This window comes from Ambystoma mexicanum, chromosome 8, assembly GCF_040938575.1.
Source record: "Ambystoma mexicanum isolate Mex_15411 chromosome 8, UKY_AmexF1_1, whole genome shotgun sequence".
In the NCBI taxonomy this organism is placed as follows: domain Eukaryota; kingdom Metazoa; phylum Chordata; class Amphibia; order Caudata; family Ambystomatidae; genus Ambystoma; species Ambystoma mexicanum.
The window spans coordinates 1,378,687,806-1,378,704,627 of NC_090929.1; the positions used below are offsets into that span (position 1 = coordinate 1,378,687,806).

General features: G+C 46.3%; 1 long non-coding RNA gene across 1 annotated transcript in view; it reads left to right on the forward strand.

Moving 5' to 3' along the window:
- The first annotated feature begins 12,536 nt into the window (after positions 1–12,536).
- Positions 12,537–16,822, forward strand: part of LOC138473783 (uncharacterized) — a 239,027-nt gene continuing 234,741 nt past the window's right edge. The window contains exon 1 of the long non-coding RNA XR_011268914.1: positions 12,537–12,649. This is a non-coding gene — a long non-coding RNA (uncharacterized lncRNA). The remainder of the gene's footprint in view (positions 12,650–16,822) is intronic.

Here is a 16,822-nt window from a genome sequence, read left to right on the forward strand (position 1 = left end):
AGGGTTTACCAAAAATGTAGATAAGCCCCTCAACACTCACAGCAGAAAAAAATAAAAAATACAACCCACTAGGGAAAAGGGCCCAGCACACCTCTTGCAAGGAAAACAAAGTTTTATTTCCACAAAATTAGAAACGCGCCAGAAAAGGACTCTGCTGCCACGGAACGTTCGGGCAAAATCAGTACGAACACCACTTTATGAATGCATACAGCGTCAGGGACATAAACTACATAATATGCAAACCTGCATGGCTGGTTGGTCGAGATCCTATACATAGGCTACCTGCTCCCTACAGGAGGCCAGACCATTGGTCCCAGCCTCGTCTGTCCTTCCATGTGGGTTCCTCCTTGCGTGTCATCAGGCATAAAGCTGCAACTAGTTGGCAAAGTATGTGAAGAAAAACAATACTATCTCGAACCCGATGTGCACCTGGTACTGCAGACATGGGCTAAGAGGATACTTCGAGGCCATCGCTTCCAACAAACTACAGCTCGAGTCCAGATACTTAGGCACCCAGCCAATGTTTCCTACCCTCGTTTTAGCTATGTTGTTTTAGCCCTCTTGGCACCTCAGCACAAATCATACGACCTATGGTGGAGGCAACTGATCCCTTTGTTCAGATGTTTTCTGATAGATTGGGGGTTTAGCAGTTTTATGGTTGATCTGGGAATGGCTGGTATCTTAGAATGCTGGGGGAACCATGGGGCGGAAGCTTTGGGGGTGCCATTACTTAAAGCTAGGACAGGAAGGGTCAGAGGTTCGTGCCCTCCTTCTCATGGCATAGCTTTTTACAGTGAGCTCTCAACCCCCTTGTGGCCTTGCAGAGCACATTCCTTCTGGGATATGAGATGTTGGCAACATGACAATGAAGGGGCTATGAATCTCTGCAGCTCTGGCCTTTCTCACTGGTGCCCAGGCTACAACCTATCCCCGCCTGCATACACTTGATTTCCATTTGTGGGACTCAGGCATGCGGCCCTGGCTTCAGTGCAAAACTATGCCTCGATTCCAATATGGCTTCTGCTATCGGAGATGGTGTTTAATTTCCAATGTATCCCAGAGCAAAACATACACCACCCTCCCCACACTATAGCCCCTAGTGACACCCTCCCCAACCCCTAGTACCCTCGCCTAGCCCCTACTGCACATTAGCAGGCCTCGGTTTCATCTGAAAGCACTTGGGCGGGCCCGGGACGATTGTCCCTCCTTCCCAACACATGATGGGCCTTCCCGCCTTTCTCATACATCCTACATAGCTCTAAGATGTTTAACCACTTCTCTAACTTTGAACCCGTGCGTCTTAAAACTAAAAAAGTATGCAGGTTTTACAATATCCTCGTATCATAGGTCCCCCTTATCAGGCCAATAATTGAGCAGGTTAGCCTTAGTTTCCAAATGTCTCGGAACAGCTGGGGCTCCTGGCTGGCTTGCCAAATGTGAGGATGGGACTCTAATCACCTTAACCCAAAGCAGGCCCACCACTTAGGAAACGAGTGCAGGGTTTGTACATAAAGCAAGTTTACTGTAAAATCAGCCGGGAGAAGCTATATTACGCTGCAGAGTCCAGAGTCTCCCTGAACCACAGATCATATACATGTTTTAAAGAGTTAAAGTGCTCCCACATATTTTATTACAAACCACACCCCCCACAATTGGATTTCTTTTGCATAGGTTTTGAACAATCTTCTCCAATTCCCCCATTCTCATTGGTTACATTCATCTTAACTATCGTCATCATCAGCTCATGTGTATAGCCCCCTTTAAGGGTTTGTCTGTGGTAGGTCGTGACATCAAATAGTTACACATTTAAACATAATTCATTACAAGTTCCAGCTAGCCTGGGAGCTTCTAACCCCATACGTGACTGCGCATGGTTTTCAAGGATACTTCAAAACATGGGGAGGGGAAGAGTAAATCAGTTTCCTTTGAACTGGTGATAACTTCTCTTACCCACCCAGACTTGCTGCGTCCCTGGAACATTCTAAGCTTAATGACTACCAATTCAACACGCATGGCCTCCAGACACAACCTGGGAAAATAATTGAAACCCATAAAAGTGTTAGTCAATTCTGCTCCTGGCTGCCCTTGCAGCAAGCTTATTGGTGGCTCGTGAACAAACGGACGGAGTCCCCTGGACAATAAATAACCAGCTCCCATGCACTTAAAAAGATTGCATCTCCTTTCTGCAATACTGCCAAGTAAAAAAAAAAGAAAAAAAGTCAAAAATGTTTTTTAAAAAAAAAAAAAATAATAAAAAAAAAACACATGCACCCCTGTCTGTGACCAACCATCCGATACTGTTGCAAGCGCCTGCCCTTCCTTCGGCCTTCAAACTTGGAAAACCAGTATTCACAGTCACACACAGATCACCCTGCGAGCCCTACCTGCAGAGTCTTAACTAAATTATGAAAGAGCTCACAGCATACAGATTTCCCCTGGATGTCTAATTTATTCAAAAATATTTTACCTAATGGAGAAGTGAGGGAACTTATTTCACCGAAAAACGAAACAAACGTTTTACTTTTTTGACTTTTTTATATAATGCGGGTGGGGATGGGGGTAGACCCGTCGCAGCCCCACCTCACCCCACACCCCATCTATTATGCACTATACATATACAACTTTACCTACCTTTTTCGGTGAAATAAATTCGGTCACTTTTCCGTAGGTAAAATCACATGCCAACAAATATACAGAAACAGATTTCGCCATGTATGAATATGAATATCACTGTATGCATGTTTAAAACTATTGTATCCGCTTTAAAGTGGTTTCTTCATTTTCAAATCTCCTTGCTCACATGCGCAATATGAAGCTCCTCATTTCCCAGTTTCTAGGTGCTTACGTGGCACACCATAACTATATTATGTTTATATTTCATCGGCAGGTTTGACATTTATCTGGCTACGCATGTGCAAGTCTAACTGTATCAACACAAAATGACACATCCCATTCTCATTAACACTAGATACATATAAAAATGCACCATCGTGCCAACTTCACCACTCCCCCAGTCAACAATATGGCGCTCGCAACGTGCACCCCTCTTTCTCATTGGGACGTTTCCTGAACACCGTCTTTGTAGTTCTTTTAGTACGAATGTGGAGAAGAGTTTACCTGTCACATCTAAAACAGTCTATAATTTGTGGGTAGACTGCAAGGGCCGTTTTTGTAGATGGGAATTAAAATTGATTGCCGCCAGGAATAATCTGTTAGAGCATATTTTCGCAAAGAGTACTTCTAATATTTCTGAACATATTACTGGATCATTCTTAAGTACAGCATTTGCCAGACCATTTAAATTGGACACACAAAAAAAACAGAATAAAAAACACCAATAACCCACCACTGTAAGAAAAGAAACAGAATATGTGCATTTAAAGAAAGAAGAGGCACTCTGGGTATGAAAATAGGGGGAGACAGGCTATATTTGTTAGCAGCAAAGTTCAAGTTTAATGAAGAGGTCTTTAAAAAAAAGGTAAACGCAACTAGGGCTGTTAAGGCCAGGCCAGTGAGAAGGAGCCACTACAAATACCCTTCAGGATTGTTCTTGGGCTCTTTAAAATGCGTTGAGTCAGCATGGAGACGGTTGAGTAGGCTTAACATGGTCAAGCGATTCAATGTAGCCCTACAGTGCAGATCAGCTTGAATAGGGTGAAAAGCAGGCAGTGATGGACCCGTCAGCATCTCAAGCAGTTGATGAACTCTTTGGGTAGATACGCTAATGGTTGCGCACAGACTCTGAAAGGTTAATCTGTGGTTTATCTATCCTTAGTCCGCAGCATCACTAATAACGGGAGGCTCAACCTTTAACTGCCATAATCTAACAAGGGGAAATAATCACTGGATTGTGCTGGGCTAAACTAAATCATTGTTCAATTGAGTTCATCCATTCAATGCTGAATTTATTAAAAATCAAGAAGTGCATAACAGCTTGAAGCCGACACGTGTTTCGACCCTTGGTCTTCCTCAGGGCAACTGTAAATGTGTTTGTATATCCTTTGTAGCAATCACAAGTTGCTGAATGTATGCAGAGTTTAGCGTTCTTCGCTTGATAGCCGGCAGCTCATGTATTTCATTAGGTTTCCTATATGGTGACCTTATTAGGTGCGATCTATTGTCAATGTGGTTATCCCCGGTGCCTCGCCGGTGTAAGCAGTTGAGCCGTTTTGAAGAAGTCCAACGATGTAAATCAGTTTTTCAAAGGGAAGGGCTCAAAAACAGCTGAAGGACAGGTAGGAGTTGATAGAGTCAGCAGCACAAATCAAATTGAATATTGAGTGGATGTCAAAGGTAGCTCTAGATGGCCTGCTGCAAAAGCTTTCAATTTTGTTTGATAGCAGTATGAGGAAGGAAACAGAGCCCAGACTGGTTTCCCAACTCCTGGTTTGCTGGGGAACCCTGCCCAGGATCTCCACGGGTAAGAGGGATCCTTGTTCTGCCCTTCCCAGCCAAGGTGTCATGACCCACAGAATGCGCCCCTTTTGGACTTCATGGTCCTTATCACAACGGGGCATGCACGCCTTGATACTTCCAACATGGCCGTCTAACGTGGAACGCCTTCCTCTGTCTTACGTCAGACGTAGCGTACTTTACAAACAGGCTGCGCCCGCGCGGCCCCACGCGTCTCAATTCTATTGCAAGCAGCAACTAGACATGTGCTCCGTAGTTCGCTACTCTGTTATCCTTGTTCCTGGACCTCCTAATTCCATTCCCATTCCCCTCTTGTTTCCTGGACTCGTGCACCGTGTGCGCACCTTCTTCGTTCGAGGATCCCGGAGAATCTGAATCCCGGAACTCTGAACGCACACTGGAGTCAGAAGAGGCTCGCGGGTGTTTGTACAAGACCAGGTCCGTGCGTAAGAAGACACCGCCCAAGAAATCCTGCAAGGATCGCTCCCAGGTGAGAAAGGGGGAATTCCGTGACAGTTTGAGACGCCAAACGACCGAACTCCAAGACGACATGGAAGCGGCTGTTCAGGATCTCATACGTGGCATGCAAGAACTAACAACCGAGGTACAAAATTTAAAAGCGGAAAACGCCGCTCTCAAACAATTAGTTTGATCCCGTGATTCTGCCACAAAAGAAAGTGTATTGCTGGGCGGTATTGTTGACAAATACGATGGGTCAGCAAAAACCCTTCGTGGATTCCTTGATTCTTGTTTGGTTCACTTTACTTTTAAGCCCTACTACTTTTCAACTCCCAGGGCTAAGGTGGGCTTCATAATTTCACACCTTTCCGGAAATGCTCTAACCTGGGCTACGCCCTTAGTCAATTCCGGTGATGCCCTCCTGGATGACTACGACGGTTTCATACAAGCCCTTAAAACCATGTTTGCCCGCCCAGAGCAAGTCTATAGGGCCCAGGAGCGCCTGCTAGACTTTCAACAGGGATCACAGGATATGCTTACGTATGTAACCCGATTCAAGCAATTGGCCAAGGAAGCTGACTGGTCTCCTGAAGCAAGTTTCACTCTGTTCAGAAGGGGGCTGAATGAGGAGATCAAAGATGAGTTGGCCAGAGTGGCTCGCCCAAGCTCATTCCAGGCTCTTATGGACCTTGCCATGCAAATAGATTTTCGTATCCAGGAAAGAAAGGCAGAGAAGAAGGAATCCAAAGTAACCCCCCAAAGGTATCCTTCGAGACTACCTCCAAAACTGACAATAATCCAGGGTCAGCTACTGAACCAGAACCTATGCAGATAGGAGCCTTCCGTGGACCCATATCCCCGCAAGAGAGGATGAGAAGGATTCATACAGGGTTATGCATGTACTGTGCCTCGGATAAACACCTGGTTAGAGAATGTCCTCTAGCCCCTCCTCTGCGTTCGGGAAACGCCAGCTCCCGATCCTAGATGGAGCAAGGCTTCGGGAGAGAGATGTTTGCTCCATGTCTATTCCACCCTTGAACTCTCCTGGACAAAACAGCCTAGTGATTTTACAGGCCCTCATATCGCCATCCAAGAATAAGACCTACTCCATTTTGGCCTTAGTTGACTGCAGAGCTATGGGAGTATTCATTGATCAAAATTGGGTTTTTAGTCACCACATTCCATACGAGACTCAAAGTACCATGCAACCGGTGCAAGCGATCGATGGAAGACCCTCACTTCAGGACCCATAAACTTGCAGACTAAAGAGATCCAGCTTTCAATAAACCATCACCAAGAGCTGATCAGATTTGACATCATTAAGTCTGCTCATTACCCCATGGTCCTGGGTATGCCCTGGTTACAGAAACATAATCCTTATATCTACTTGGCAGCAGGATCCTTATTTCTCGGATCTGAGTTTTGTATGTCTCACTGTCTATTCCTGGAATCCTCCTTGACACCATCCAAAGAACCATCAATAGATCAGCAAGTACCACTCATGGTTTCCAATATCGTACAGGTTCCAAAGGCCTATCAGAGTTATGCTGATGTGTTTTCAACTGCTATAGTCCAGGCTCTACCCCCTCACAGACCTGAAGACTGCGCCATAGACCCATAGACACAGAACCTTCAGCAGTGATTCCCTTCGGGAGGATGTTCATCCTATCCAAACCTGAAAAAAGAGCCCTATGAGAATACTTGGATACCAACCTTGAAGATGGCACCATAAGACCATCGAAATCCCCAGCTGGAGCCTCGTTGTTCTTTGTTCCCAAAAAAGACACCAAGGAACTTAGACCTTGCCTCGATTATCGTGGATTAAATCAATACACCCTCAAGGACCGGTACCCCTTACCCTTGATCTCGGATATCCTGGAAGCGGTGAGAGGAGCTGTAATCTTCACGAAACTGGATCTCAGGGATGCCTATCATCTGATTCGTATCAGGGAAGGAGACGAATGGAAAACAGCTTTTAGAACACCCTTTGGACACTTTGTATATCTGGTCATGCCCTTTGGACTTGCTAATGCCCCTGCCGTCTTTCAACGTTTCATAGATAGGGTGTTCTCTGATATGCTGTTCCTCTTCGTCATCGTCTACCTGGACGATATCCTGATCTACTCCAAGGACCTTCTACAGCATGAAGAGCATGTAAAAGCAGTATTACAACGACTTCGTGAACATAGACTCCTAGCCAAACCCGAGAAATGCCTGTTTCACGTCACCTCTGTTCATTACCTAGGATTTGTCCTTAGTCCAGAAGGAATTGGTATGGATCATTCGAAGGTAAAGGCCATACTATCTTGGCCGGCTTCCACTTCCGTGAAACAAGTTCAATCCTTCCTGGGGCTTGCCAATTTCTACCGGAAGTTCATACCCACCTTTTCTGAGATTGTTCAGCCGATCATTGCACTCTTGATGAGATACTCCCTTTCTCTGGTCTACACCTCAAGACAAGGCATTCCAATGTTTAAAGACAGAGTTTACTCAAGCCCCCATCCTAGCCAAACCCGGCATTAATCGGCCATTCCTAGTGGAGACGGATGCCTCCAACTACGCCATAGGAGCAGTTTTGAAGCAAGAATTTGAGGACAAGATGGAACACCCCATTGCTTACCTTTCACTAACCCTGACTCCCAGTGAGACACATTATTCCGTCCTGGAAAAGGAACTGTTAGCCATCCGCCAAGCCTTCACCGAATGGTGACACCTACTCCTGGGAGCGAGACATCTAGTCCAGGTCCGCACGGACCATCGGAATCTTCAAGTTCTACAATCCTTGGAGTGTAGGAACAGTCGTCAGGCCCGTTGGGCCTTCTTCTTTGCCCAGTACCAGTTCCACATCAGTCATGTCCCTGGATCACAAAACATAATTGCTGACGCCTTATCTCGACGTCCTGACTACGAAACTATTGAAGATCGGACCTATCCCAAGATGTTTCCCCAAACGATTTTTGTAGCTCTAGCAGTCAGTCTCCTGGAAGAAATTCGGATGCAAACCCAATCCTCTGAGCTCTGGAAGGATATTTCAAGGAAGAATCGATGGAATCTGAGAACCAGGGATGGATATTTGTTCAAGGATAATGCTCTAGTCATTTCCACACAGAAATTACAACAAAGGATAATAAACCTCTGCCAGATTACCCTTCATTCCGGACACCGTGGCATCACCAACACCCTGCGTCTTATACAAAGACAATTTTGGTGGCCTAGAATGAAGACTGACGTACAACTGTACATCCGAGCCTGTTCTATTTGTAGTCAGAACAAACACGATAACAAGAGACCGGCAGGTCTCCTACTGCAACCTTCACTACCAACAAGACCATGGGAATTCATCGCTACAGACTTCATTGTGGAATTGCCACCTTCCAAGGGGTACACGACTATCATGGTTACCATTGACTTGTTCACTCATATGGCTCATTTTACACCCCTGTATAAACTACCATCCTCATCAGAACTCGCTGGAATCTACCTGGAACACATTTTCCGCCTTCATGGACTCCCTTCCAAGATCATATCAGACCGAGGACCTCAATACGTCTCACAATTCTGGAAACATCTCTGTCGCATTCTAGGAATCCAACGCGCTCTCTCATCAGGTTATCATCCACAAACCAACAGAGCTACGGAACGTGTAAACCAGACCCTGGAACAATACCTTTGTTGTTTCACCACCAAGGTACAAGATGACTGGTCACTCCTAATACCTGTGGCCGAGTTCGCATACAACAATTCCGATCACTCAGCAATTAAGAGCAACCCCTTTTATTGCAGTCAAGGATTCCATCCATCAGTGTTACCCTCTGTTCTTCCACATCCCACACCAGTTCCTACCGTCGACTCCTGGATGGAAACACTCATCAATGTACACAAGGAAGCCAAAGAACATTCAGAGGAGGCCAGAATACATACTAAGCGATATGCAGATTCTAAAAGAAGACCAGGGCCTTCTTATGCAGTTGGTAATCAAGTCTGGTTGTCCTCGAAGCTTCTACCCCGACATTTACGACCAAACAAATTGGCCCCCCGGTACTATGGTTCATTTTCCATCAAGGAAATCATAAATCTAGTCTCATACCGGCTCAAGCTACCCGACTCCTGGAAGAAAATTCACCCAGTTTTTCACACTTTATTAAAACCCTACATCCGATCCTCCTGGAATTCTTGCAGACCCCCTCCTGTGGTGGTGGACGACCAAGTGGAATATGAAGTGTCACGAATATGCGATTCCAGGTATAAACGGGGTCAGCTTCAATACCTGGTTGAATGGAAAGGATATCCTCCAAGTGAAAGAACCTGGGAACCAATTTCTAATCTGAACACACCTCGATTGCTCAGAAGATACCATCTCATACACCCGGGCAAACCCGGTGGAACGGGTCTCCGGAGGAGGCATGCTGTCATGACCTACAAAATGCGCCCCTTTTGGACTTCATGGTCCTTATCACAACGGGGCTTGCGCTCCTTGATACTGCCAACATGGCCGTCTAACGCCTTCCTCTGTCTTACGTCAGATGTAGCGTACTTTACAAACAGGTTGCACCCCCACGGCCCCGCGCGTCTCAATGCTATTGCAAGCAGCAACTAGACATCTGCTCCGTAGTTCGCTACTCTGTTACCCTTGTTCCTGGACCTCCTAATTCCATTCCCATTCCCCTCTTCCTTGTTTCCTGGACTCGTGCACAGTGTGCGCACCTTCTTCGTTCCTGGATCCCGGAGAATCTGAATCCCGGAACTCTGAACGCACACTGGAGTCAGAAGAGGCTCGCGCGGGCTTATACAAGACCAGGTCTGTGGTTTAGAAGACACCGACCAAGAAATCCTGCAAGGATCGCTCCCAGGTGAGAAAGGGGGAATTCCGTGACACAAGGTATACAGACAGTCCTTGCAGGGACTTTCACCTCCAGTGAGCAGGATGTTGGTTCCAGTGTTCAGGCAGCAGGCATGCTTTGTCCACGAAGCAGTTCATCCCAAATGGTCCTCTGGTGTGGTTGAGGGGAGGGTCTCACTCCCTCCTGGATCCTTTTTTGTCATCTATATAAAGCAGAGAACTTTGGACAAACTGTACCCCAATAAAGCTCCAGGCAAAATGATTCTTCTTCTGAAGTCCAAAGATTAATCAATTCAAGAGGTGGTCTCACCCGCTTATATCGCGAATCAATTTGTCACATGGATTGGTCCATTTCAAGTCTTCTGTAAGGGTCTAATCCTGGCTGCTGTCATCAGTGTATTTTACTGGTGATGTCAGTACCAGAGTGCTTTGTCTAATGGAAGTGGGGAGGGGCACAGGAAGTGCTGTGAGATTCCAGGATTTGGAGCCCTTCTCTGGACTGGGACTACTCCCTTGGCATACTTTAATACTGCCTTCTCTCCAGTCTGCCATCTCCAAACAGTCTAGTAACTACTACCCTAGTGCGGCTTGCCTCTTGCTGGCAGAATCTGTCCTTTGAAGCATGGGTACCCGCCCGGATACTGGGGGCAGATCCTGTTCTCATGGAAGGTGACAAATCTTCCTAGAGAGAACAAATACTTTTCTAGGACTGAACCCAAAGATCTGTTTTGGGTGAACCTCAGTCACATGTAGGGGGATACGCAAATCCTGAAAGGGGAAATGAGCCACTAAAACCAAGCTGAAAATTACACCAAATCGTTTTGGACAGTATAATTGCTGATTCCCAAGAACGATGTAAAAACTACACATAGCTTATATTTCTTAATCTGCCACCAGGCCATGGAAGCACACAATTCTATAATGTGGAGCAGGGCTGCCCACTGTTAATAGCAGTCCCTGGATGCTGGAATCTTTGAGTTCCATCAGGCTGTTTCCGGGAATGCACATGTTACTCTGTAACTGCCATGTTGCCAAACTTCAAAGCTGCAGCTGAGGGGTGTCAATAGACAGGCTCAGCAGCATTACTTGTTTGCACTGTTCCTTTCTGCACGGAGCATTATAAAAGTGATAAGGATTAGCAGATCTTAATTTCTGAGGCAGAATGACCACTGTCCTCATGTTACAGAAACAAAAAAAAGCGGATGGTACACTGTCACAGCACCGCAATCCGTCAAACTAAAACAGGAGTTAGAGGGGATGACATAAAGACTTGGCGCAGACCATTCCTGAAAGCACCACTTCTCACCAACTAGTCGCCTATCCCTTCATTACGACTAGATAATAAATCTGTTAGTGTAAAGTGTTATTTTTTAATCCCCACCACCGCTGTAAACTAATAACGCCAATGCAATCCTATGGGAAAATTGCATCTCCCGATCTAGAACATTGGCATGTCTGATAGAAAAATTCTCCTGCATTACCTCCATGTCAACCACCCCAGTACACTTGATCTTCTGGCAGATTAGTGGGATTTCTAATGGCTACCGGGATACCGTTCAACTCACCCCTTTAAGTGGGTGGCACCTGCCAGAGGCATTCCCCTCACCCACCAAGACCCTTGCCCATCTTTAGACATCAAAACAATAACTTATTTTGTTCACCTGCTGCCTCGGCAACTCAAAATGTTGACTGGTACGTCACTTCAGAAAAATAGTTGTCCACATACAACTAACACCGTAAACAGGGGGGAGATTTTGCAACAAGAGGGAGATTTGTTTTGCTCCATTGATGAACATTGGGGGAAAATACATTTTCGGCAGCATAAAGTTAAAAATTTTTGTCAAACGTGAATATTCCCGAACCTCCTGAAGAAATCGGAAGAAATGGTCTTGCTACAATAAATTTGATGATTGCGGACAGATTATTTAAATAGCACTTACTAGAACCTCATTGTGTTATTGAGAAACTAAACAAAATCATTGAAATATCTGGCAGTGAAATAAATTAGAAACGTACAGTTATCAAACTAGGCAGCGCCAGTACTAGAATCGGGGCACACGAGACGAATTAGCCCCTCTTACCTGTCGGGGCCGCCATGCCGAGAGAGTACTTCCTGTCTCTACAAGACCTGTTAGTAGCGCTCACGTTCGCAGGTGATCACCGAAGTTACCCATAGAATTGGGGATTGAACAGGTAAACCGCTTTGCCAAATGAAGCGAAACTTATCACGTGTATTTTGAAGAGATTGGGCTGTCATGCGGTATCATAGCAACGCCAGCTGGAGGCTGGCCTCCGTGGACGGTTTGAAGGTAACAAGAATTGGACAACTACAGCAGAATCCTTTTTCGCCGGCCATTTTAGAAAGGGCACATTCACTGAAATAACACGTGACAATTTTCACGCGAGCGAACTGTTCACAAAGCGCACAAAATTAAAACAAATAGTTTCATCACGTATGTATTTTGTAAAAATGTCCATCTAACTTCATTACTGAGAAGGTGTTGTGCAGCAAGTTTTTAGGCAGCGCACACTTGTTTAACAACAGTGGCAAAGGGAATAGGTTTGGCTTGGTAAAGGTTGAGGGCAGGACAGTACTGGAAATGGAAACGAGTATTGTAGGTGGGTGGCTGGAGAGATGGGGTGGAGTTAGGCGTGGAGTCATGGCAGGCAAAGGATAGGCTGGGGAAAGTGTAAAACAAAACAGAGCTATAATAACACTTGTGGTGCTGCCCTTTTAAGGGTTTCGGCACGCGGCGGAGTGACGTTGCACTCCGCCGCTTACCTTTAAATAAAGGGGGCGTGCCCGTGTCGTGCACTGCGACCAGGGAGCCCGAGTCTACAACACGTCTCTGTGTGAGTCTGTACCAGAGGAAGCTGGGGGAATCACGGACCATCGCTAGGGGTATGGGACACCATCAAAACAACACCAGTTTAAAGGTGGGAAAAAACAGGATTGACTCAAGGATTCACGTATGGAAGTGGAGAACTTGGTAGCTATATGCATGAGCTGCTGCTAATACCCTCTAATCTATAGTGCAGTTGTTATGAATTTGTATTTTTGTATTTTGTTTATTTGTAAAGCGCACCAGGCCCAAGGGCATCCGGGCGCATGATTTAGGTTACAGGTACGTTACACGGTATATACAGCAATAGAACAAGGGGAGGGAATAAAGGCAATTATAATGATAAAGTATGCAATTTTTTTAAAAATATACAATTATACAATTACTATGCATAATAACGATCATGCAGCTAGCAGATTTGCGCAGGTGTAGCGGAGTGCCAGTGGATGCTAGTAATCAGACTGCTCTTGGGCTGCCAGCCAGGCTTTGGTTTTCCTCTTGAAGGCCAGGAAGGATGGTTCTGCTCTAAGTGGATTGGGAAGGGAGTTCCAGAGTTTCACAGCCATGACTGGTAAACTGCTCCCGCCAGATCTCTGGAGGTTGAAGCAGGGGATGGAGAGGCAGTTGGTTTGGGCGCTTCTGAGTGGTCTTGAGGAGGTGCGCAGAGAGAATTTGCTGGCCAGGTAACTAGGTGCTTGAAGCGAGAGGCTTTTGTGCGTTAGTGATAGTGCTTTGAGAGAAACTCTTTGGGAGACTGATAGCCAATGGAGATTCTGTCTGGTGTCTGAGATGTGTAGGTTCCCTTGGGATGTTAAGTGCCGCTCTGATGGCATTATTTTGAATGATCTGTAGTTTGCTGATGTTGCATTGTTTAGTGCCCAAGTAGAGGGCTTTACAATAGTTGATCTTAGACAGGACCAGGGTCCTGGCTAAGGTAGTACAGTTGGCTGGTGATAGGAATGGGCGACATGCAGTGATGAGCTTGCATGTGTATGATGCTGCAGAGGAGACAGCGTTAACCTGTCTCGAGAGTGATAAGGTGGCGTCAAGATAGATACCAAGTGTTTTAGTATCTTTGGCCACTTTGATGGTATTGCCATCAATTATGAATGATTTGAAGGACGGGTCTAGCTTGCTAAGTCTTTGGTGAGAGCCTAGGTTGAGAATCTCCGTCTTTTCATCGTTCAGGCACAATTCATGCTGCGCCATCTAGGCCTGGATGACTTGATAGATGGAGTTGATGGCTAGAGTGTCAGTTTTGTGGTCACCTGTGATGGGGATGAGTATCTGTGTGTCGTCGGCGTAATTGGTATATGTGACACCCAGATAGTCCAAAATATCAAAGAGTGGTTTCGTGAACACATTGTAGAGTGTCGGGGAAACATACAAACCTTGAGGGACCCCGCACGTGACAGGCGCGGGGTCCGCCATGGCGGTGGGGGAAAAGACTCTCATAGATCTGTTTTCCAGAAAGGAAGTGATCCAGGCCGTGCCTTTGTCCGAGAAGTTGGCGGCAGTTTTAAGGTGACGGCAGAGGATTTGGTGATTTACTAAATTGAAGGCTGCAGAGAGATCTAAAAGGAGAAGTAGGGCAAGCTTGCCCTTGCCTTTTAGGTCTTCGATCTGAGTTTTTAGATCTAGAAGTGCAGTTTCCGTACCATACCGAGGTCGGAAGCCTGATTGTCTCAGTCCCAGGAGATTATTGGTTTCCAGGTAGTCCTGGATCTGCAAGTATGCAGCACGATCAAGAATCTTTAAGAGGAAGGGGACTGTTGTAATGGGTCTGAAGTTAGTGGGTATATTAGCATCCAGGGTGGGTTTTTTGAGGAGGGCAATGACCCAGGCATCCTTGAGGTTATCGGGGACAATCCCAGTACTGAAAGAAGAATTTATGAGTGTGGTGATGAAAGGTGCTAGACTGTGCGATGCTTCTTTAATAATGGTGGGAGGACATAAGTCGCCCTGACAATTGGACGGTTTGAGGTTATAATGATGTGCTCAACATCAGTAGTGGATAAGCGAGAGAAGGAGAATGGTTTTAGGGTATCACGTTTGGGGCTAGCACTGGTCTGATGGATTTTGAGCTGCACGCTAGTCTGCAGGCTGTTTTTTTTGTCATTGATTTTGTTTTGGAGAGTGGTAATTTTGCCAGGGAGGGCCTTTTGAATGTTAGTACACTAGGTACTGTCTTTGGAGCAGGTGTCAGGAGGGGTTACAGGTGACTCCAGTTCCTTTAAGATTTTAAATAATTCCTTCGTGTTTGACTGGGCTTGTTCGATGCGTTTGTTATACTCATCTCTTTTGGCCTGGAGTATGGCCTCTTTGTAATTTAGAGTGGCAAGAATAACACTAGCTTTGTTGGTATCAGTAGGGTTACTTTTCCAACGTGATTCAAGGTTCCTTTTTTCTTTGTGCAGGGTTCTTAGCTGTGGCGTGTACCAGGAGTTGAGGTGGGCTCGGGGTCTAGGTTTACGAAGTTTGGACGGGGCAATGAGGTCAAGGGCTTTTAGCATGGTCTGATTGTAGGTGTCTACAAGGGCTGTAGGGTCAGAACATGAGCGGGAGGGATTGTTGAGAGCAGGGAGGATAAGTGGAAGTAATTTGGCGCAAGTTATGTTGCGCTTGTTTCTTGTGGCGGTGGCAGGTGCGATATCAGTGGTGGTGTGGATCATTTTGGTAGGGATGCTGAAAGTGATGAGGTGGTGGTCGGTCCATGTACATGGTTGGTTGGTGGCAATGGCGGTGTCACAGTTTAATGTAGCAATCCAGTCGAGGATCCTACCCTTAACGTGTGTTGGTGTATTGATATGTTGTGTGAGGCCGAGGTTCAGTAGCAGGTTGTTGATGCCGTGTGCGGGGGCATCATGAGGGTCTTGGTAACCTAGGTTGAAGTCGCCGAGTATAATGATTTGGCTCTTAGACTTAGTGTTATCGGCAAGGATACATGAGAGATCTACAGCAAATGTCGATAGAGGACCAGGTGCTCTGTAGATGAGGTGGAGTTTGATAGTCTGATTGTGGCTGATCGCTAGCTTTACTGTGAGCAGTTCGGCGGAGTTGATTTGGAGAGTGGTGGTAGGGCGAAGACTAATGGTATTTTTGTATATGAAGGCAATACCGCCTCCTTTGGATTGGCCGGAGTTGCGGTCACCTCTTATAATGGTGTAGCCATCAGGGATCGCTAGGGATAGGAGAGGGCCTGAGGCTGCATGGAGCCAGGTTTCGGTGACAGCTAAGAAATCGAGGTCGTGTGTAGTGATAAGTTCAGCTACATCGAGTGCGTGTGCTGTAAGTGACCTGGTGTTGATTAAAGCAGCCTTTAGAGGTGCTGTAGGAGTGTGAGGTTGGTTACTGACAATAGGATTGTCATCCACTGTGGGTGTGGGAGGGTGAGGGGAGGTGGGTACTCTTGGCTCTGGGTGGGATGAGTTAGTCCGTAAGTTAATGTTGGTGCGGTGGTAGGAGGCATGATGTAGTCTGGAACCAAGTCGAAGATTCCTCGCGGGACCAATGCATATTTGGTTGGGGGTGGGTTTAGATGCAAAGTGTTCAAGCCAAAGGGAGGGCGAGTTAAGATAAGGGTTGCTAGGGCAGGTGGCAGTGATATTAGCTGGGGCAGGGTTTGGCTGCTGATTGTGGTGCAAGGTTCCACTGAGGCATGGAGTAGGAAGGGTAGTGGACGTGGTGGTTGGGCGTTGTGGCGCGCAGGAAGGAAGGTGCGTGTGTGGGTGGGTCAGTGGTAGGGCTGCAAGTCGAGTGTTACTACTGAGGAGGGTAGGGCCTGAAGCATTCTATTTCAAGACCGGAAGCGAGCATTATGCTTCAACTTCTATTTATTCCTGTCTTCAGCAGTTTCAACAAAAAAAAAATTCAAAACTTTCTTTTTTATTTAAAACTACATTTCCCTCTTAACTATGCTCTTCATCTAGTCCATCTCATGTCCTGTAATGTGACCATAGTCCTTCCTGTTCCTTTGCTCTACCTCTTCTTTTCCCGCTCTTCAGTAAGATAAGTACCTTATATTCTTAGCTAAGAGCGCGAATGTTCGTAATGGTTGTAAATCATAATAAATGTATGAGTAATCAGACGCTGAGGCGTAGAAGCACCACGTAAGGAGCGCTAGAGCACTAGGGTGCCAGAGCGCTAGAGCGTGAGCAGAAAAGCCATATGAGAGACCTGATCTGCCCGAAAGACAGCAGACACACACAAGAATCAGTGCAGAGGAGGCGCGGTCCCGTGCGACACTACTGGCATGACCGGGGACCCG